The sequence below is a fragment of the Chanodichthys erythropterus genome, chromosome 3, assembly GCF_024489055.1.
Source record: "Chanodichthys erythropterus isolate Z2021 chromosome 3, ASM2448905v1, whole genome shotgun sequence".
In the NCBI taxonomy this organism is placed as follows: domain Eukaryota; kingdom Metazoa; phylum Chordata; class Actinopteri; order Cypriniformes; family Xenocyprididae; genus Chanodichthys; species Chanodichthys erythropterus.
Window position 1 is genome coordinate 68,858,916 of NC_090223.1, and position 24,352 is coordinate 68,883,267.

Below are 24,352 nucleotides of genomic sequence, written 5' to 3' on the forward strand. Positions count from 1 at the left end.
CTAGACCAGGCTATATGCCTAAGGTCCCCACCAACGTCCCAGGTTCCATCGTACTTCAGGCCTTCCATCTTCCTCCATTTACAACTTCGGATCAGGAGAAACTCAATCTGCTCTGCCCAGTGAGGGCTTTAGATGCATATGTCCACAGAGCTGCCCTTTGGAGCAAAACAGATCAATTGTTTGTGTGTTTTATGGGTCTCATTAGAAAGGAGGTCCAGCATCTAAGCCTAGAATGAGCAAGTGGGTGGTCGAGGCTATCTCACTTGCTTATAAGGGGGCCGGACAGCCATCTCCATTAGCTGTCCATGTTCATTCGACTAGGGGTATGGCGGCCTCAAAGGCCTTAATGTCAGGAGTATCCATTAATGACATATGTGGTTCTGCTGGATAGTCATCCCAGCACACATTTATTGGTTTTACAACCTGGACGTAGGCTCCTCTCAGGGGTCCTCAGTTCTGTCTACAAGATAACAGACAGGTACTTGGTGATACGGTGTAGTTGGGATTGCATTCCCATCACGTCATTCGACGTAGCGTCGATAGTTCCCACGAAAGGGAACGTCTGGGGTTACAGATGTAACCCCTGTTCCCTGAGTAAGGGAACGAGACGCTACGTCACGTTGCCGTACCCCCGGCATACCTGTGAGCATCTTGCTTCAGACATATTCCAGAAGTTAGCGTTCTTTGTTCTGGGTATGCTTTATAGTTTCCTGGTTCGTGACATCACCCGCCTCTGATGTCACGTTTCCTCATTGGTTGGATACAGAGGTGCTTCACAAACACAAAATGCAGGGGGTTCCCATCACGTCATTCAACGTAGCGTCTCGTTCCCTTACTCAAGGAAGAGGGGTTACATCTGTAACCTGAGACGTTCTCTCCCAAGTGCTTCCATTGTTGTCAGCATTAAGTCTGAGAATGATTTAGTGGGCTATATAACACTTAATTTTTAAGAAATTACTTCTCTTTAAATGTTTTGGTTCAGCATACTTGCCTTTTAATAAAAAAAATGCCTTAAACTTACATCATTTTTTTATTTATTTAGCACTATTTAGTGTGTGTGTGTGTGTGTGTGTGTGTGTGTGTGTTAATAAAGTCAAATAATTGTATGTAAGAGAGTCAGCTGTAAGATCATTGCGTTCCTATTGGTCAGTGTTAGAGGAGCTAGCCTGACAGTTAGCCTGCCCTGGACCAGGCTAGTTTCCCAGCATAAGTTGCCAGAGTAACTAAGTATGAACTAATTTAAGTTTGTTTTATGAAACAGAATTCACTGACAACAAGTCTGACTAAATAAAATAAGCCTGGATTGTTTTCTAATCTTGTTTGAGAAACAGCCCTCTGCTTGAATACATCACCGTTTAATCAGAGCATAAGCCTGGATGTCATCATAAGCAGTGTTAAAGGATTAGTCCACTTTCGAATAAAAATCTCCTGATAATTTACCCTCCCTCGTGTCATCCAAGATGTTCATGTCCTTCTTTCTTCAGTCGAAAAGAAATGAAGGTTTTTGATGAAAACATTCCAGGATTATTTTCCTTATAGTGGACTTCAATGGCCTCCAGATGGTTGAAGGTCAAAATTACAGTTTCAGTGCAGCTTCAAAGAGCTTTAAAGTGCATATTGCAGGTTTAACATTTTTTTCGAGATGAATATATAACCTTGTACAAAAATACCATATAAAAAGGTACTGCAGGGTTTAAAAATGTTTTGTGAGACATAAGGGCATTAATTTAGTAGATAAAGTGACGGTCTCTGTAAAAAACGCTTTTTTTCAGCATCGCGTCATTTTACGTCACTACAGGGAGATGTTCGCAGAGCTCAGTGTTGATTTAGTGCAGAATATATTGGTATTTAGCAACAGCAGTGTGTTTTCGGTAGTTTTTGTATTCTATTTATCATCGTAATGGTAAATAATTGTGTTTGTGGAGGTTGCACAAACTTCAGCCTGTCAGGACATCGAGTACAGAGGTTTACTAACAAGAAAAACTACGCTGCTATCTTCCGTGCCGGGGTGTGTTTTGTGCAGGTGAAGAGACGGGACTTCACTTCTGCATGTGCTTCGAAAAACGCGTTCATTTTAGACAGGAGGATTATCATCCTGGCGATATGATGGAGTTCAACATTGTAATACTACTGTAAATGATTATATTAAATTAATAAACGTACACACGCGATGCTTCTTCACCGTTTTTACTTGAATCAATTTCAACACTGAGAAATACAAATTATGTACACATGCATACAGTCTCACACTTTCACAAAACAGTTTTGAATGATGTGCTGGTAATGTAAATACTACAATTTCATGCATGCCATGTATGTAAACTTACATATACATTCAAGTTCACACAACTACATAATCATGGCATCATTATTCCTCACACTATCAGTGAATGGGCACGGAATAATCTCATAACACAGAATTAATGAATAAAGGATAACATGAAACACATACAGTAACACTATATGTTTGGCCGCCGGCGGGAAACATGATCACGGATCCGTCAGAGATGCAGCTCGATGAAGACTTACGGTGCACATTTTAAGTTTTGTGTTTGATTATTACATTTGCTAACTACCAAATCAGTTGTGATGAGAAACCGCTATATCACGTAACGTTAGTGTGGACTGATATTAACGCGTGTGACATACGCTTGATCAAAGTTTATTAGTTTCTGTTATTAGTAATCATGACCAATAGCTTTGCTATTGCCTGATTCATGATAATAATCTGTACAATATTGTGATCTGAGCACATGTCGTTAACGTTATATCTATAAGCTAACACCGGTCTCTGTCCTGTTCTCCACTGCTTCTCCTCACACAACAGCTCAATTTGTCTCTTTTGACCGTTATTCTGTCTAATTCTGGCCTGTCCCTGCTCTCCACATAGCAGGCTAATTGTATGGCTGTGATTAGTTATACGAGTTTAAATAAGCATTTACAATTTCCTCAGCGTCCGAACTGCCATTGCGATCCATTGTTTTCCTATAGTTTATATTGATCGCGCTCCCTTCAGTGACGTCACGTCCGATTGGGCATTTTTCAGATGCGTAAGTAAAATGTTCTCACAAAAAAACGACTCCAGAAGCCTATGTAGCTTTTTTATGCGTGTTTTTTCAAGAAAATCTATTTCATACATTATTTTTCTATACATTGAATCACTAAAGATCTAACCTGCAATATGCCCTTTAAACGATACTAGACGAGGAATAAGGGTCTGATCTAGAGAAACCATAGCAAAAAACAAAAAACATTTTAATACAAGCACAACTTAAAAGTAACTAAACAAGAGTGAAAAGTTATAGTAACTACCATTTTATAGTTTAATCCTCATTTCTCCAAAATAATTTATGAGAACCTGCAAGTAATGGATTAGTGTCATGAATGCAAATATTAATTAATTTTGCGCAATAAATTTACTTATGTAAGAATGTAAGTTTTGTAACAAACTTATCTTTTATTCTATTTCAGGCCAGGAGCCGGAACAGCAACAGCTACTCTACTGACTCGTAATCTGCACACTCTACAGGTAAGTGTAATGCTACTGACGCCTAGTGGTGTGTTTTAGTACTCACATCTACAAATACACTCTATCACTACAGCACCCAGAGATTTAGTTTGGATGTGTTTTTCTTTGTTAACTATTCTCTTCTTAAACAGGTCAGAGTGTCCAAACACAGAAAGACTCCTGGTGAAGCGACTGTGATCCACGTGACACTATTATAAAGATGTCGTTTATTAAAGAGGAGAGTGAAGATGTGAAGATTGCAGAAGTATTCAGAGTAAAACAAGATGATGCTGAGGAACAAACAAAGATGGCATTTATTCAAGAGAGGAGTGTGAAACAAACAGGTTGGTTTCATTCTCAAAGCTGAACTCAGTCATTTGATCCTTATTAAAATGTCCAGCTCTACAGAAATGAATGGTATTTTTGAAGAGTGTCTTATGAATGTCCTCAGTGGTGAATGCCCCCCCACATTTATTTTTGACTCGACACAAAGTTTTATTTTGCACCCTGCAAGCTAGATTAAGACTAACATTTATAGTCTCTGCTCAAACTAAAAAAATCTATAAAAGCAAGTTCAAAATGTATGAGATGACAGAGAGGTACAACATTTTCCCAACTGTGGGTATTTGCATGTTGGACTAAACTTGTTGTTCGCCTGTCAGTGAAATTTGCCATTTTGAAAATACTGAGTTCTTCACACTCGCAGATCCTCTCATTATAACAAGCAAAGCTTATTCATGATGTAAATGTCTCCGCTGATCTTCCAGAGCCAAGTCAAGTCGTTGCTGATCGTCTAGAATCACGTCACGTCTCTGGATCTGTCCGATCTGGGTGCATTGGAGATCTGTAGGCAGACGGGAACGGGGTCTCCAATGCAGGTTCCAGGAACTCAGGCAGCCACGGCGGGTCAGGTGCCACGGATAGCCACGGCAGGTCAGGGGTGTCGAAAAGCCACGGTGGGTCAGGAGTGTCTGGCAGCCACTGCGGGTCAGGAGTGTCTGGCAGCCACTGCGGGTCAGAGGCCATGGGCGGCCATAGCAGTTCGGGATCCTTGGGACACCAAGGCGGATCAGGAGAGTCGTGCAGCCACAGCAGGTCAGGAGTGTCAGGAACGAACTTGAGTGCGTAGCAACCGGCGAGCTTGGGTGCGAAGCAGCCAGTGGGCTTGAGTGCGAAGCGACCGGGGGGGCTTAGGAATGCCAGCTGCTCATGCTGAAGTCAGCGGTGGATCAGCCACACTGGAACCCAACCCTCTCTGCTCTCGGACAGATCCAGAGACGTGACGTGATTCTAGACGATCAGCGACGACTTGACTTGGCTCTGGAAGATCAGCGGAGACGTGACTTGGCTCTGGAAGTTCAGTGTAGACGTAACGTTGCTCTAGAAGATCAGCAGAGACGTGATGTGATGTTGTTGCTTTTTAAAATGGCCGCCCTTCCCTTCTTATTGGTAGGCACACCATAATAAGAGTCCTTAGAGGCCAACAAAAGTCCTCAAAAAATATGCGTGTGCAAAATGTTCAAAATCAACATAAATTAAGAAAAAAACTATAAATATACAAACATAGCATATACATAAGTGAGCGTCATGCAGGGCCTTATTGTGGCAGTGTCACAGTGTGTGAGTGAGTGAGTCTAATCCAGATAACAAGCTACAGGTGTTTGTGGCAAATGATGATTGGTATGGAGTGTGCATGTGACAGGCAGGGAGGATTATGGGAAGTGTAGTCCAGACAGAGATCGTGACAAAGGGAAAAGAGCTTGAGGTAAGCAGTTTTAAGTTACCTTGATTTCATGTGTCACATTTTTATTGGCTGGTCAGTAGACATAGGTCGTAGCAGCAAACACACTGCGATGATCATGCTGAATTGCGGACACTGTCAGAAAATGATGGTAGGCTATCTTTGGTCTCAAGAGCGGGAAAACGGCCGTCTTTGAACTTCTCTCACTGTTCGACATAGGACCACCGATTAAGAGCCACGATCACAAAAATCGCCACGATTGTTTCACAATGGCAATCTTTCGTCTGGGACAGCCAAAAATCGTGTAGTGTATCCCAGGCTTAAGAGGACCAACAATATAAACCATAAAAATATTTGAAAGTTTTTCAGGCGTTATTTACTTATTAGCTTGAATATTTTGTTAATGGTTATTGGTTATTTTATATTAAATTCAATATTAAATTCAAAACTAAACAAAGCATGAAAAGAAATACATGAACTCTTTCCCCACCAGCATTCTTGGACATTTTCACAAAATTTTAATGGCCCCCCAGAATATTTTTTTGCATGAATATCTGAAAATGTATAGTGTCAAAAGAAGGAACAACCCCTCTGCTTTTTTTTTTTTTTTAATGTGTTTTATTACAGTTTCATGCATTCATTTTTGATCAACACTTGAATGCAACTTTTTGAGCAAAAAGCTGAGGAAAACAAGTTTTTTTTTTTTTTTCAAAGACAATGTCGGGATCAGATTCAGAATGATGATCAAAACACAGATGGAGTAGATCAAGTCCATCAACACCCCCAAAGCTTCACAGTCCTACAGCTCATCCTGGGACAACATTTCGTTCAGTAACATTAGGCAGCTTTGATTTATATGCTGTTTAATGTTGATGATTGTGATATTTTACATATGCATATGATTACAAATGATATTGCTTGTGTACTAGACACCAGTACTAGAAAGGTATCACAATACCCTGCTTTTAAAAATGGTATTATACAAAACTTTATTAGTACATTAAGAATGACAGCATTCTAATAAGAGCCAAACATAACCTTACATCTAATGATAATGTCCTTCAGAGTATATTCTAGGACAGCGGTTCCCAAACCTTTTTTCCTGTGACAGACACAGGCTCAGTAATAGAAAGCACGGTTATTTTCAGCCGCGTAAAAGAAACATTGCTATTAAAAGACCGTGGAACTAGCATTATCATCATCATAACAACACAACGGTTATGGAAATTAGAACGACAGTACATTGAATTAAATTGCAATGAAGTTACCAACGATCCACAACATTAAAGAGAATAAGCTCCGAAATAGATAAAATAAATAAAAACGAGGCTCAATCTGAAACATTTTAAGTGCGACAATAAAATTAGCCTACACACGATCCACACCATTATTAAGTAACAAAGAGCATAGCCTGCAGTGCATAAAAGAAAAGCAGTGCGTAGAAGAAGACAGCAGCTGTGGAAGTAAAAAAAACAAAAAAAAAAGTGGGTGGGCCGTCCACCCAAAATTTTGATTTCCTTGGTGTACAAATGTGCATTTTAACTTTAAAACCATGTCAACAAATACATACATTCATGCACAGTTTTGAGGCAGCTTTAATCGCATGTTTGGTCATTTCATTACTTAATTTACAACAGAATAACGACGGTGCATGCCCGTAATTTCTTTTGCGCTTTTAAGCTATAATAATCTATGCAGCGCGCCGGCGCATTTGCGCGAGCAATTCTTGAGTTCGCGCCTCGAGCACAGTAGGCTATAGCCTAACGGCGGGTTGGAGTTCCACTGACATAGCCTGACAACATTTCATCTGACCACAGTTCACTGTTCCTTTTGCTATGGTCGTGAAGAGACATTTCTTTTTAAACTCAGCGTTTTAAAAAATATTTTTATTTTTGGTATTTTTTATGCTCTGTTGGTGGTGTGTGGAGTAGTATCACCGGGGGAGATAGTTTTTTTTTTATCCCACCGGGGATAAAAATAATTCAGCAGAGGCAGGGATAGATAGATGAACAGACAAATGCTTAATTAGAAACGGTAATTAGAAACGTCCAATATCATTTGTCTTAAAAAGTGCATAAAAAAGTGCAAAACATACAATGGTTCCAATGCCCATGAATTATAGTTTTTTTTATTTAAAATAAAAGCGATTACAAAGGTTTTACAAAATGTTTACTGTTCATTTTTTTTATTGTATGGAAAAATCCCACAAACAGACCGCCATTACATTTTTCCTCTCGCGCACCCCCTGGTGGAAGCTCGTGTACCCCTGGGGGTGTGCACACCACACTTTGGGAATCCCTGTTCTAGGAGAAAAGCAGAGGACCTAATACTGAGTTTTATTACTGCAAGACATACACAAATGACTAATTTGTGCAAATTAGAGAAAAAAATAATCAGAAGCCTGTAATTGTTCGGGATTTAAACCCGTGTCATTGGCATTGTTGGTCAACGCTCTACCACACGACTATGAAGAGACTTCCAGAGAAATGCCCAGAAGTTCTTTTTTCCAGCAGTGCTCAGTGTGTCCACACATGTGAGAGAGAAATGCTTTTCATTCTTGTGGTGTATTTTTATTATTAGGTGCGAAGGCACCTATTGTAATCGTTAGTTTTCTTATTAGGGGCCAAGCACTGAAGGTGCAAAGGCACCTATTGTAATCGTTAGTTTCCTTATTATTATTCCGCTCTTAAAGTCTATGGCAGCCCATAGAACCGTATGCTAAAAAGTTGTAAAATTTGGCTCACAGTTAGAGGAAAACACGTAAACTAATTGTATGTAGTACTTACAAAAATAGACATAAGGCTGTATCTCTGCAACGCTTTATCATATTCAAACCAAACTCGGTACATGTCATCATAAGCATGACCTGAGGCAACATGCAGCATTTTGGCACAGCGCCACCTACTGGTCCGGAGATACGAAAAATGGCTCTTTGTGCTTATAACTTCTGATGGATTAGTCCAAAAATCATAAATGTGGTCACGTCAGATTCGGGGTATCATGCCAAGTCGAATGATAACCATTATTACCATATCAGTCATTTTGGCCATCGGCCATTTTGAATTTTGTGCTAAAAAGCTGTATTTTATGAATGCATTAGCATATCATCACAAAACTCGGTATGGGTCATCAGTACAATGCCCTGAAGGTGCCTGAGAAGTTCCCATCAGTGCCACCTAGTGGTAAAATCAAATATTCAAATGCTTATCACTTTGACTGTGGTCGACTTTTCAAAAGAGTCATGTCCTTAGACTCCTGAATCCCTGCTGAGTCCAACGATACCAAACATGCTAGGTTTCAACTTATGGTTTGTCCGTCATGTTCAATTTAGCAAAAAAAATGCTTTTTTGTACTCATCCTAGATGCTACATTTGATTGTCATGAAAATCAAATCAGATCATATTAGTTCATTCTGGCAAAAAGTTATCAAAAGCTTTTTGGTAAATCAAACCCAAATAACTCTCAAACTCTCAAAAAATAATTCTCAAATAACACGCAAATTAATTAATAAATGAATGATCTTAATAGGTCTTTAATTGCTCACTGTTGCAGTTGGTCTAATGCTCCCAGCCATGTTGGCTGGCTTGTTGTGCCGCTTTTTGCTTGGACCCGTAATTGCTGCTTGCAGCTATATTTATTATTATTTTTATTATTATAACGCTGCAGTTTGTAGAAAACAACACTTTTTGATGTGTTAGTTTTTCTCCATAAAACAGCCTAACACAAAATGATTAATTATAATATAATAATTTGTGAACACTTGACAATAAAGTTCATTTGTTAATATTAATTAATGTATTAAAGGGCACCTATTATGCCCCTTTATGTAATATTGGTCTTGGGTGTCCCCAGAATGTATTTGTGAAGTTTCAGCACAAAATACCCCACAGTTAATTTATTATAACCATTTGAAAATGTCATTTTTGGGGCCTGTTTTAAAAAGAGCTGTTTTGGTGTGTACCACCTTAAATATAAATGAGCTGCATATCCCCACCCTACCTTTGGATGAGGGCGTAACTTGCATACCTATGGCAATAAACAGTCGGTATAAGCAGAATGGCTGAGAATGAGAGACCCGCTGTTTTGTATGGCATTCAGCCGTACATGTTTGAACCGGAATCAGACCCAGATGATGAAGAGACTCCGGCAGAAGAAACACAATTGAGAATGGAGAAGGACGTCTCTGAATGGTTATTTGATACATTTATGTACTTATAGAGTTTTAAACGCGTCCCCTTTGCAATTATGGATGTGCAACACACACACACACACACTGTGATAACGTTCGCGCAATATTTGGAAATTACAAACACAAATACTGTGATAACGTTTGTTAAGTACAAACAAAATTATATTTATGCGAGGGAACGGTTGCGTCATGTTGACATTACTTGTCGTACAGGTGCTTAAGTGGCAAATGTGAGAAGATGGCTACAGAACCAGAAAATATATGCTGCAGGGAGATAGATAGTGAAGCAAAGATTCACTATCTCTATCGTGGCTATTAAATTCAATTCAAATTTATTTGTATAGTACTTTTCAAAATACATTGTTTTAAAGCAACTTTACAGAAAATTAATTTCGAAATGTGCATATAAAAATACAATTAGTTAATACAATTATATTGTATACTATATAATATAAATATAGTTAAAAACATAAATATAGTTAAAAACATAAACATACTGATACTCCTGTGGTGTGTTTGAAGCGTCCTCATTGACGATGTGCTGGCCTTTGTATAAACATAGTAAGTTTGATGTCTTGTCTTTACAGAAAACATACAGTTTTTAATACAATATCTTAAAAAAAAAAAAAATATATATATATATATATATATATATATATATATATATATATATATATATATATATATATACGTGTGGATACACACTATACAAACAAGGTTTAAATTATATACACAGACATTCTACGACGATGACAACAACTTTAGACGCATTTGTTATTGAATTGGCTGACATCGACTGAAATGACTATTTGCTCAAAAAACATTAAATACACTTACTTCTTCTGGAGGTGACGTTGGATCACGAACAGTAGGCAACGATCCACACTTGATTAACTTTGAAGCAAGACCTGCTTTGAATTGACCCTCGTTCTCAAAACAGTCAGTCAAAAAATGATTCGCGCAAAAATAAACATAATTTTGGAATTTTGAGTGGCGCCTTTCCTTCGTAAATAAAATCCATCCACTGCGTTTTCAGTGGCTCTGATGTCGGAAGTAAGTGAGAACTACTATGTTCATTATTACATCCCACAACAGAACACTTATGTTTCTTAGGAGACATTACCGGCTGTCGTTGAAACAATGGAGGATGGTTGACAGATCACCGAGGGCGGGGTCTATGCCAAAACCAGATTGTCAATCAAACCACATGGGTGGGGCTTAGCGCAATTCTACGTCACAGTGAGAGCAATCTTAGAACAGGGCGTTCTGAGACAGTGCTTATGAATTATTGAGATTGTAAAAAAAACACTGGGTGGATTTTTCTCATTCTAGGGTGGTTTTGCTCACACACTGCCAACACACATTTATGGTCAAACACCATGTAAAAGTGAATTTTGCATAATAGGTGCCCTTTAACTAACATGAACTAACAATAAGCAACACATTTGTTACTGTATTTGTTGACGTAAATCTAGTTATTCATTGTTCATATTAGTTCACAGTGCATTATGTTAACAATACAACTCTTGATTTAATGTGTTTGTAAATGATCAAATTAACATTAACAAAGATTAATAAATGCTGTAGAAGTGCAGTTCATTATTAGTTCATGTTAACTAATGTTAACTAATGAACCTTATTGTAAAGTGTTACCTTAAACTGAACTTTTTCACTGTAATAACTACAGTGTCTTATTTAATTTGTTATGGACCAAAATGCGTTCATATTATTAATGTCTTTACTGACGCTGCATCATCTTATTTTCCAACCCATCACACAGAGAATACAATAATAATGCATTATAATCAAACTCTTTCAGAATCAAATGTAAAGGTCCACAAAATACATGCCATACTTACGTGATCTGATATGCTGCAGCATGAACACTTTGTAAAGATCCATTTTGAGAGTTACAGTGGGTACGGAAAGTATTCTGACCCCCTTAAATTTTTCACTCTTTGTTATATTGCAGCCATTTGCTAAAATCATTTAAGTTTGCTAAAATCATTATCATTTTTTTCCTCATTAATGTACACACAGCACCCCATATTGACAGAAAAACACAGAATTGTTAGCCTGACTTCGTCATACTCATATTCTAGGCAGAATGTGAGTCTGATACTGCTCCATTGCACTTGAATTATGGGGCGTGTCTTAACCGAACCAGTAAAAAAAAAAACTCTGCACTCAATTGGATCGACCTATAACCAATCAGAGCAACGCAGTAAGTGACGTATGTTGAACTTGTGCTTAAACTTTTGCCGAATCTCGTTGGAAGGAAAACACATCTTTCCCATCGACAAATGCCTTGATTGCAGTTCTTTGTTCGTCTTTTAAAATTAATGCGCTGTCGATTTCTTTTATTACAGATGTGATAGCGGAATCTAAACATCTTACTTCTCCAGCTGCAGTAATCGTTGGTGAAAACCAATTCAACCCAAGCGCTCTTTGATGACGTGGGTGGTTACGTAACCGCAGATAGCCTGTCCATCATCGATTAAAGCCCGCCCTGGCAATTTGATTGGCTCGGCCTTCTGGGAGCCAAGCATAATTACTCCACAATGGATCGAGTCCAGACCGAACTTCCCGTCCAAAAAATAATGTGTGCGGGGTTCGGGCTGGCACCCAGGCTACAGAATTGTTGACATTTTTGCAGATTTATTAAAAAAGAAAAACTGAAATATCACATGGTCCTAAGTATTTAGACCCTTTGCTCAGTATTTAGTAGAAGCACCCTTTTGATCTAATACAGCCATGAGTCTTTTTGGGAAAGATGCAACAAGTTTTTCACACCTGGATTTGGGGATCCTCTGCTATTCCTAATTGCAGATCCTCTCCAGTTCTGTCAGGTTGGATGGTAAACATTGGTGGACAGCTATTTTTAGGTCTCTCCAGAGATGCTCAATTGGGTTTAAGTCAGGGCTCTGGCTGGGCCATTCAAGAACAGTCACGGAGTTGTTGTGAAGCCACTCCTTTGTTATTTTAGCTGTGTGCTCAGGGTCATTGTCTTGTTGGAAGGTAAACCTTCGGCCCAGTCTGATGTCCTGAGCACTCTGGAGGTTTTCATCCAGGATATCCCTGTACTTGGCCGCATTCATCTTTCCCTCGATTGTAACCAGTCGTCCTGTCCCTGCAGCTGAAAAACACCCCCACAGCATGATGCTGCCACCACCATGCTTCACTGTTGGGACTGTAATGGACAGGTGATGAACAGTGCCTGGTTTTCTCCACACATACCGCTTAGAATTAAGGCCAAAAAGATCTATCTTGGTGAGAAATAAGATTCTCTGGTCTGATGAGACCATCTTGGAGTCCTTCAGGCAGGCTTTCATGTGTCTTGCATTGAGGAGAGGCTTCCGTCGGGCCACTCTGCCATAAAGCCCTGACTGGTGGAGGGCTGCAGTGATGGTTGACTTTTTACAACTTTCTATCTCCCGACTGCATCTCTGGAGCTCAGCCACAGTGATCTTTGGGTTCTTCTTTACCTCTCTCACCAAGGCTCAGTTTGGCCGGATGGCCAGCTCTAGGAAGGGTTCTGGTCATCCCAAACATCTTCCATTTAAGGATTATGGAGGCCACTGTGCTCTTAGGAACCTTAAGTGCAGCAGAAATTTTTTGTAACCTTGGCCAGATCTGTGCCTTGCCACAATTCTCTCTCTGAGCTCTTCAGGCAGTTCCTTTGACCTCATGATTCTCATTTGCTCTGACATGCACTGTGAGCTGTAAGGTCTTATATAGACAGGTGTGTGGCTTTCCTAATCAAGTCCAATCAGTATAATCAAACACAGCTGGACTCAAATGAAGGTGTAGAACCATCTCAAGGATGATCAGAAGAAATGGACAGCACCTGAGTTAAATATATGAGTGTCACAGCAAAGGGTCTAAATACTTAGGACCATGTGATATTTCAGTTTTTCTTTTTTAATAAATCTGCAAAAATGTCAACAATTCTGTGTTTTTCTGTCAATATGGGGTGCTGTGTGTACATTAATGAGGAAAAAATGAACTTAAATGATTTTAGCAAATGGCTGCAATATAACAAAGAGTGAAAAATTTAAGGGGTCTGAATACTTTCCGTACCCACTGTATGTTCATATGTGTAAATAAAAGAGAAGTAATTGTTCTGTACATTGTTTATTTTTTTATGCAACTATACAATATTTTTTTCATCATGTAAATTAGTACGCCGTCCATACGAAGCCAGATATTTCCCTATCTGATAAATTTTTTTTCCTCGTCTCAAGAAATATCTGCGTACACATGAAACCACTGAAACAGGCTCAAAACGATGTAGTATACATGCCAGACCAGTATGTGGCGCTGTAATTCTGCTACAGAGATACACTAAAAGCGGAGAATAAGACTTGGAGCATGCACATAAACCTTGTGCGCTGTATACAAACTTTAGGAAAGATTAGAAATAACACTTTATTTTGGCTCAGTAACTTCTGCAGCACGAACACAAGCATCTAGAGTCTGCTATTGCTGTTGTTGTTGCTGTTTTGTGCTGTTAGCGGCGTCTGATTAGGGTCGACACCTGGGTTGATAACCCGTTGGCTCATTCGGACAATCAGACTCGGCTGCACGATTCAGTTCGCCAGGCGTCCCCCAGGTTCAGCGGCGTTCTGTTCACCTCGGTGACAGATCCCAACGCCTCTGTCCTGCGGGTGGAGATCGCGGTTCTTTTGGCGAAGGACGCAATAGAGCCTGTCCCTCCAGCCGAGATGAAGTCTGGGTTTTACAGCCCTTACTTCATAGTACCCAAGAAAGGCGGGGGGTTACGACCAATCCTGGACCTGCGTGTCTTGAATCGGGCCCTTCACAAGCTCCCGTTCAAGATGCTCACGGTGAAACGCATTCTCACGTGCATTCGCGCCCAGGATTGGTTTGCAGCCATCAACCTGAAGGACGCGTACTTTCATATCTCTATCCTTCCTCGACACAGACCGTTCCTACGGTTTGTCACCTCAGCCAGTTGGGGCTTCGGGTCAACTGGGAAAAGAGCAAGCTCTGCCCCGTGCAGAGCATCTCTTTTCTCGGTGTGGAGCTGGACTCGGTCAACATGACAGCACGTCTCACCAACGAACGTGCACATTCACTGCTGAACTGCCTGAATTCGTTCTCGCGACAAACAGCGGTCCCACTGAAACAGTTTCAGAGGCTCCTGGGGCATATGGCATCCGTTGTCACGCCGCTCGGATTGCTTCATATGAGACTGCTTCAGCACTGGCTTCACGACCGAGTCCCGAGGTGGGCATGGCACCATGGCTCACTCAGTGTGGTCATCACACAGAGTTGTCGCCGCACGTTCAGCCCGTGGTCGGACCTTGCTTTTCTACGGGCCGGTGTGCCCCTAGTACAAGTGTCCAGGCATGTTGTTGTCACAACAGATGCCTCCACTACCGGCTCCACCACCGGAACTCGTGCTCCTCGCGACAGCCCATCCCTGGCGCATCCCCCTGAGGAAGGACCTCCTTTCTCAGGGGCAGGGCACCATATGGCACCTGTGTCCCGACCTGTGGAACCTCCACGTGTGGTTCCTGGATGGGACGCGGCAGACTTGAGTGGCCTACCGTCCGCGGTAGTCGACACCATCACTTCGGCCAGAGCCCCCTCTACGAGGCGCGCTTATGCCATGAAGTGAAGTCTGTTCGTTGGGAGGACCCCCAGAAATGCCCGGTCGGTGTTGTGCTTTCCTTTCTTCAAGAGGGTTTGGAACGGAGGCTGTCCCCTGCCACCCTGAAGGTCTATGTGGCCGCCATTGCAGCGTATCACGATGTGCTCGGTGGCAAATCACTAGGGAAGCACGACCTGATGATCAGGTTCCTCAGAGGCGCCACAGTTTTGAATCTAAATAGACCCCAAGATATTTAAATACTTCAACATTTTGTAGTTCTTGTCCTCCTAGGTAAACCCTAGCTGGAGCTAATGGTGTTGTTAGTTTAGAGAAGAACATGGAAACAGTCTTTTTAACATTCAAGCAGAGACAAGAATCAATTAACCATTTCTGTCGATCATCTAAAGCTTTTGAGAGTCGTTGGGCTGCTTCACATGGATTTTTTGCATATGTAAAAATTACTGTATCATCAGCGTACATAATAGTATCTTCATTTTTACAAACATTAGGTAATTCATTGACATAAAGTGAGAACAATACTGCCCTACAAAGCAAAAAGGCAGTAACTGCATTTTTGGTCAAAAATTAGTTATTGTCATTTTCATGACATTCAAGGCATCCTTTGTTATGTGACAAAACATCTTATCTGAAATGTGTGTCATTTTGGAGTAACATAACAGCAACATGTCTAATAATCTACCTACAACTACTTAGGCTGGATGACAGGATAACTTTTAAGTCATTTTTCTCAGTTCTGCACTCTGCGTAGTTACTGCCTTTTTGCTTTGTAGGGTAGAATAGTGGGCCCAGAATTGACCCTTGGGGAACACCTACTGAATAATCCAGGTATAGTCCAGGTTACACTAGTAATCTAGACGTTTAACATCAGAAAAACAACATAACCAGGGGCCGTATTCACAAAACATTTTATCTTACCACTAAGAGTTCTCCTAAATGGCAGTAAAAGTTCTTAGCTAAGAGTTTTCTCTTAAAACCTATTCACAAAGCTGCTGAGACAAACTTTTACTAAGGAATAGCGAGAAGTCTTAAGCTAAGAGAAAGGGCGGGGTTGACCCCGTTGCTATGGAGTAAACACACAGTGATTGGCTGATGGGGGAGGAGTCTCTGTCAGAGATTCAATCATAAAAAAATTTGTAGAATGAGGTGTCATGTTGCCATATACAAATAAAGGTTTTAAAATGTAGGTTAAGTGTCACTAATTAAACTAGTATATGTTCAGTTAATTGTGGACTGCCTCTTACATGTTTGGATCTCGTGAGATTGCAGAATTCAAGTAACAAATTATGTTTTCTAAGCAAAGTTTGGGAGAAACACATTGGCTGGAGATACGAGGAGAACTCTGGATTTGGGCAAAATTCCAAGTTCAGAGCCCTTGATCCCCTTGGACAGCACGCCAAATACGCTTATTTTATATATATATATATATATATATTTTTTTTTACTCTATTTGATCATTTGTAAGTGTGAACTAGTGAAAACAACTGCCACAGGTAATCAGGCATTATTATTTATTTATTTATTAAAGATTTATTTTATTTTTTGGCATTTTATCATAGATTCAAATCTATAAATCAAAATATGTATTGCATTTATGAAGAAAAAGTTCAGGACCCAAGGCTCTATCGCTATTGTCTCAATGGTGTACAGTGTCTTTGGGTGGATTGCTAAGGCGGATTAGCAGCAACAATCATTTAAGGACTGTTTGTGATTTGGTCTTAGTGATTTAGGATTCCTCTTGACTACTCCTAATATTTCACAGATTTAGGAGCTAGTTTTAGAGCTAAAATGCTTTGTGAAATACACTTAGAGCAAAAATTCCTAAACTTGGACTGACGGCGTAAGGCCTCTGCCAGCTGGACATCATCTGAGATGAGTACATATTTCCACTGTCCACTGCGTGTCTACCAAAACGCACAATTGTCATTCATGGAACTGTGACTAGTGAACTTTCCTGCAAAGGGATTCATAGACTTCTGTGTGCATTTGTGAACTTTTTGGAGTCATGAACTCATGAAAGTACAGAGTATAACCTTTTCCTTTCTTTCCCTGGATTTTTTAATTGGATTTTGAGCTTTTTTGGAGACAAATTGGAGTGAATTTAAGTGAATTGTTTATTTGAAGTGAACTTCAGAGTGAACTTTGAAAGTTTGAGTTAACTTAAATGTACAGTCGTGCTCAAAATTATTCATACCCTTGGTAAATATGACCAAAGAAGGCTGTGAAAATAAATCTGCATCATTAATACTTTTGATCTTTTATTTAAACAATCTACAAAATTCCAACCATTCACTGGAGAATAATAATTTTAAATGGGGGAAAATCTCATTATGAGAGAAATTATTTTCTCTAATACACACTGCTCACAATTAATCATACCCTTTTATTCAATACTTTTAACCTGTGTGCACCAAACCCATCTTAAGTGTTTGCTGCTAAAAAAGCAAATTTTTTTTGCTTACCTCCGCAAAAATAATCCAGGAAGCCAATTGCAAGATATTGCTCATGCAGTTACGACACATAAAACCCCAAAGATGCACAGATGCTAACTAAAACTAAAATGTAGCTTTCATGTGGCATTTGAGCTTATAACTTCAGGAAACATGCATATATTGTAGAAAATGGCACATCATTACTTACAGTGGATGCTCCCGATTGAAATGAGTCCAAGATCAACATAATCCCATGTGATGCTCACGAGTTCCGTAAAAGAACGTTTTTAAAAATGCCCATCAGGGGGCGCCAGTGGCTAAACAAAAAGGCTACCTTGGTTCCTAATGCTGTAACTTTTGATTTCTTTATGCGATCACCAGAAAAATTTGATCCAGACACAGCGCACAGTTACTGCATATGAAATATGAAATATATGTAAAGTTTTACTTGAGAAAACTTTTATTTTTTGTCTTTATCAGCATGAGAATGTCCAAATTTATTTATTTTATTTTTTTTTATATACAAAGTTTTCTTTCAAACGATACCAAACTTTTGACTCTCCTTGGTAGATATTTGGAGTAATGAGTTATTATTTTTGTGCATGTCACTCAGAAAACTAAAAAAATTAAAAATGCCTACCTTTGTTTCAAATGCTGTAACTTTTGATTTCTTTATGCGATCACCACAAAATTTGATCCAGATACAACTTAAATATAGCAGAACATCCTCAAAAAAAGAATGATCCCACTACCTTGTTTCCTTTTTTGCTGTTTATTTAGTTTTTCAGCATGATAATGTTTAATTGTTTTAGAGTTATGGGTCTTTACTTTTTTTGTGTCACTCAGAAAAATAAAAAATCTGAAAATACCCTGAGGGTTTGAGGGGTTAAATGAACGACTACTAGTCGACTAGAAAAATCTTTAGTCGAGGGCAGCCACATACAGCCCTAAAAAATGTTAGTTACATACAGTGAAATGATTATCAAAATGAAAAGTGACAGAATAATGACTACAATATTTAATTCAAATAAATAAATATGTTAACTCTGATCTTATTCATCAAGTCTTACACAAACTGCAGCATCACAAACATTAGTTTAGATGAGCACTCACACTGTGTGGTCAAATAATCATGTATGTTTACAAGCCATGGCTTTCTCAGATGAATCTGTACAGAGCAATCCTCAGAATATCTCTTCTCCTGTCTCTGAAAATGTCCAGATTTTTAATTATCCTGAGGATGCTTTTTTAAGAGGAACTATGAGTTACACAACTGGAAGAATCGATGCACTGCTTCAACGAGTACTTCCGGTAATAAATTCTGCTGTGATAAAGGTCTATTAAACTGCTAGCAATGTGTTAAAACATGTTAATTTATGCTAGCAATGTGCTAAAACATGCTAATTCTTACTAGCAGTGTCTTAATATATGCTAACAATGTGTTAAAACATTAGCCTGACTTCGTCATACTCATATTCTAGGCAGAATGTGAGTCTGATACTGCTCCATTGCACTTTGGGGCGTGCCTTAACCGAACCAGTAAAAAAACAACAACTCTGCACTCAATTGGATAGACCTACAACCAATCAGAGCAACGCATTAAGTTACGTATGTTGAACTTGTACTTAAACTTTTGCCGAATCCCGTTGGAAGGACGGCAAACATATCTTTCTCATCGACAAATGCCTTGATTGCGGTTCTTTGTTCGTCTTTTAAAATTAATGCGCTGTCGATTTCTTTTATTACAGACGTGATAGCGGAATCTAAACATCTTACTTCTCCAGCTGCAGTCATCGTTGGTGAAAACCAATTCAACCCAAGCGCTCTTTGATGACGTGGGTGGTTACGTAACCGCAGATAGCCTGTCCATCATCGATTAAAGCCCGCCCTGGCAATTTGATTGGCTCGGCCTTCTGGGAGCCGAGCATAATTACTCCACAATGGATCGAGTCCAGATCGAACTTCCCATCCAAAAAATGTTGTGGGCGGGGTTCGGGCTGGCACCCAGGCTATTAAAACATGTTAGCAATGTGCTAATTCATGTTCATGGTAACAATGTGTTAAATTGTTAATATCTATCTATCTATCTATCTATCAACAATTTCTTATTTCATGCATATTTTTATACAGTTATGCAAGTAAATATATGAACTTAACTAATTTATCTTTGTTTTTACAAACACAATGATAAATGTAACATAAAGTAAGTAGTAATAAAGACAAAGTCACAGTTGTGAGATATAGCCTACATATCAGTCACAAGCCAAAACAACAAGACAATATCACAGTTCTTGTTTTGTTTGATACACTTACTGCAAAGATTTTGACCTCTAAATGAAGAATGACTTAACTTGAAGTATACAGAGCCTTTGAGAGATGCTTGTCTACATTGAATTACTTACATTTTAGCTTTATTTTATTTACTCTGTTAATGTTATGAATTGAAAGACATGAGCACAACAGTGTCAGAACAGTGACTGAATCGTTGAAAGACGCACTTGTGTGCGTCACACAGAGGGAGAGAGATGCGCTCAAGTTGTAAATGTACACAAGGAATGTTTTTTTTTAAATAAAAAACATTTTTCTATCTTTTTGTATTATTATATTGTATCATTTCATATTAAATATTTTATATTAAACATGTATGGCCCTATGTAGATCATACGGATAAAAAAAAAAATTTTTTTTTAAAATATCTATATCTTTCCAGCCATTGTTGCCTTGAATTTGTTCATTGTTGAATATGGCGCCAGTGCAGTAAGATCTCGACCCCCGATCTGATCCTATAATTTAGTTATTTTACATAATTTACAACTCTAAACAATGTAGTTTATATTCTACATTAAACATCTATGGAACTGAATGAAATTTACTTGGTTATGCATTTTTTTAGGCATTTTACGCTAGGTTTTTTAGGAATGCTATGGGGTTAATATCAGGCTTTGTTTATTGCTGGTAGATTATCTGAGAGGCATAACCAGTGTGAAATCATAATGTTGTTATTGTGAGGATGGAAAGTTTGCAGAATGAGAGTAAAACGGTAAAACCGGTTCAACCTGGTGAACTGAAGGAGAGAAGAGATCAACTCGTCAAACACTGGGTCACTTCTAACAGCACTAACATGAGTCTACTGTAGCCCGGATTTACTCTTAAAATCACATATTCAAATACTGATGATACCAAATATGTGTTTAGAAGAATTTAAAACCAAAACATCATTTTTATGATTTTAATAACTGAAGCTGAAATCTGTCTTCCATGTATTCAGACATTTTCATAATAAACAGTAGAATTATAATATACCATAGGCTAATCAAATGATTGAGCAGGAGACATTTGTTGATTGATCAGAGTATCTCTGAAAAACATTACTAAAGAGGTTGAAGTTTAATCCAAGTCTTATGAAGCAATATGATTTCTTTGTATGGGGAGCAAAGTGAAATTTGATCCGATTCCCTCTGATCAGTTCATGTCTACAGAAGACAAATCAAATATGGTGACGTGTCAATAATATCAAACCCTCAGTAGTGTCTGTGTCAGGAAACAGCAGAGGCATTTCTCTAAATATCTTCTGTGTTGGAGGATTTCTGCATGTGTTAGCGATGGATGCAGGGATCATTTTCTCCTGACATGATAATCACACTCTTCATGTCTCTTGATTTCCCCAGACTTTCCCAAGACCAGGAACGACTTCCTACAATGTAAGTCACTGAGAAAACAAGCAGAGAAACTCACTGAGTGTGTTCATGTTCTTCCTGGAGCTCAGAAAACATGACAGAGTTTTAGAGTTCATCATGATAATGATGATTTTCACAGGATATCTGCTCAACTGTACTGAGACACTGATGATATACTGAACATGAAGAGTTCAGACACATTGATAATTCCTGATTGTGATGTGTTTTATCTCCATCAGATTCCCAACGGTTCACTCCGGATCCGAACACAGTGAATAAAAACCTCCATCTGTCTGAGGGGAACACACTGATTACTTACACTGACGCAGATCAGTCATATCCTGATCATCCAGACAGATTTGATACTGATCGTCAGGTGTTGTGTGGAGAGAGTGTGAGTGATCCACGCTCTTACTGGGAGATTGAGTGGAGTGGGAGTGTGTATATATCAGTGGCATATAAGAGCATCGGCAGGAAGGGAGGGAGTGAGATTGTGTTTGGATATAATGATCAGTCCTGGTGTTTGGTCTGCTTTTCTAACAAATACGCATTTAGACACAATTTCAAATGGACTGATCTCCCTGTAAAGCCCATCAGCAGTAAAATAGGAGTGTATGTGGATCACAGTGCAGGAACTCTGTCCTTCTACAGTGTCTCTGGAGACACAATGACCCTCATCCACACAGTCCAGACAACATTCACTGAGCCTCTCTATCCTGGGTTTAGGGTTTTATTTACTGGATCATCAGTGAAACTAATTTGATGAATCAGAAAAGGCCGATTCTACCCATAATGCTTTGAGCTGATGATGAATCCATGACAGTGAGATGTTATAGAGTCTCTTCATTACCTTAATACTGTGTCACTGAAATATCATGTCAGAATAAAGGTGTACAAGACAGATCAGTGTGTGTATGTTCTTTTCTCAATCGCTGTTTGTTAATGGAAATCACCTTCATTTAGTTCTATTATAGTGTCACATCAAATATAATTTATGAGTGTAGAATTGAGATTTGTTCAACATCTTGTAATCAAGTGTATTTTAGGAGTCAAAGTACAGAAGCTGCTGCAACATTATTAAGTTGACTTGAAAAAGCTGAAATGCTGTTTAAACTTATTATTAGTCGTGCTTGGAGTATCATCACTGGCAGCTGCCAAGAAAAAAATCAACAAAAAATCAGAACACCTTAGCAACCACGTAGCAACACTTTAGCAACCACCAAGATCACACCCAGCAACCACACAGGACACTTGTAATGAGGAGGCGGAAGCCGTGTTGAGGTGAAGGTTATTAGGAACGGCCCAAAAAGGAGAGTGAAGTCAGGTAAAGGATCAAAACCACAAAACAGTCCAAAAGGTCCAAACAGGTAAAGGGGTAATCCAAAGGCAGGTGTCGAAAAGGCAGGCAAGATGATCAAACATAAAAGCAAATCAAAAAGGCAGTCAAGTCAAAAATGGAAATCCAATAATCAGTAATCAGAGAAAGCAGGCAAATGGTCATACACAAGGTAAAAAGACAGTAGATACAAACGCTCTGTAAGGCAGTAGAACTGGCAATACTTCGCAAGGCCTGTTTGGTCATACCATGCTCAAAATGGCTGCCAAACAGGAAGTCACTGTAGAGTGAGCAGAGGGAGTGGCACACAGTCAGAATTCAGGTGAGGGCTCCCTCTGCTGGTGTGGCATTACAGAACCCCTCCCTCTAGGAGCACCTCCTAGCGCTCTACGCGGACATCCCCATGGTCATGGTGCTGGTCGATCAGGTCTGGCTCGATGAAAGTCTTCAATGAGAGACGGGTCCAGGATGTCGTGGACAGCTACCCATGATCTCTCCTCAGGTCCATAACCCTCCCAGTCCACCAAGTATTGGAGCTGACCCCCTCTGCTTCTTGAATCCAGCAACTCATTCACCTTCTAAGCTGGTGAACCATCTACATCCAGTGGTGGTGGTGGCTATTGGTTCTCAGCATCCGGGTGGACAGGTTTAAGAAGTGAGACACGGAAGGACGGAGAGATACGAAAATTAGCAGGAAGCTCAAGTTGGTACGTGACATCATTAATCTGTCTGAGAATCTTGAATGGGCCAACATAACTGGGACTGAGCTTCCTGCTCGGTAGCCGCAGCTTAAGGTCCCTCGTAGAGAGCCAGACCCGCTGTCCTGATTGGTAGGGAGGGTGTGGACGTCGTCATCTGTTGGCCTGGAACTCTTGTGTTCTGATGGCTCGCTGTAGACAGACATGGGCACTGCAGGGACTGACAAGGGTTTGCCAGACCACGGGAACAAGGAGGGTTGGTATCCCAAGACACATTGGAAAGGAATCATGCCAGTGGAAGACTGTGTCAAGGAGTTTTGGGCATACTCAGCCCAAGGGAGGAATTCTGTCCAGTGGTGTTGTTCACGACTGCAGTACCTTCTAAGGTACCTGTCGATCTCCTCCTGGTTTAGGCGTTCTACTTATCCATTTGATTGTGGGTGGTACCCTGACGTGAGGCTCTCCAGGCCTGAGAAGTAAATTGGGTTCCTCTGTCAGTAACAATGTTGTCTGGTATGCCATAGACCTGAAAGACATGACAGAATAGGGTTCCCTTTTAATGTTTGTTTGGGGGACTGTTGGCAGGTGGTGGTTCTTGTTGATGGGCCCATTGAATCTTTACCATTAGGTCCCAAGTGACTGGAGCTGATGGAGGGGGAACAGACTCAGGTGAGATACTTTCAGCAGGGGGATCATAGTGTCTGGACAAGGCGTCAGCCTTACTGTTCTTGCTAGCATATTGATGGCATATTTCCAACTTGTACTTCTGTCATGCAGGCTCAATATGCTGAGTATGAGTATCTTTCATGGCAGACAGAATACTGATCTCTTGTCGGCATGCCATTCATCAGTAAGGATTGATGTTCTGGGTCTGATATGTAGTTGAATTTGGCTTATAAGTGTTTGCCTTGAGCGGTCCTTAACAAGTCTCAGAATGGGTCTTCTGGAAATACCGTCAACCTCTAGCATCCCGAAGACCCACTGGCATTCAAGACACCAAGTGTTGCCACATCGGCCACAATGGTACTAAAAAAAAAAAAATAAATAAAACGAAATAAAATTCTTTAATACGTTTTTTTTTTCTTTTTTTTTTTTTTCAAATCACTGGAATCCAGTCCTCTTGGACAGTTGATAGA

The 24,352-nt window shown here is 39.7% G+C and overlaps 1 pseudogene; it reads left to right on the forward strand.

Moving 5' to 3' along the window:
• The first annotated feature begins 3,728 nt into the window (after window positions 1-3,728).
• Window positions 3,729-24,352, forward strand: part of LOC137006927 (gastrula zinc finger protein XlCGF57.1-like) — a 194,374-nt pseudogene continuing 173,750 nt past the window's right edge.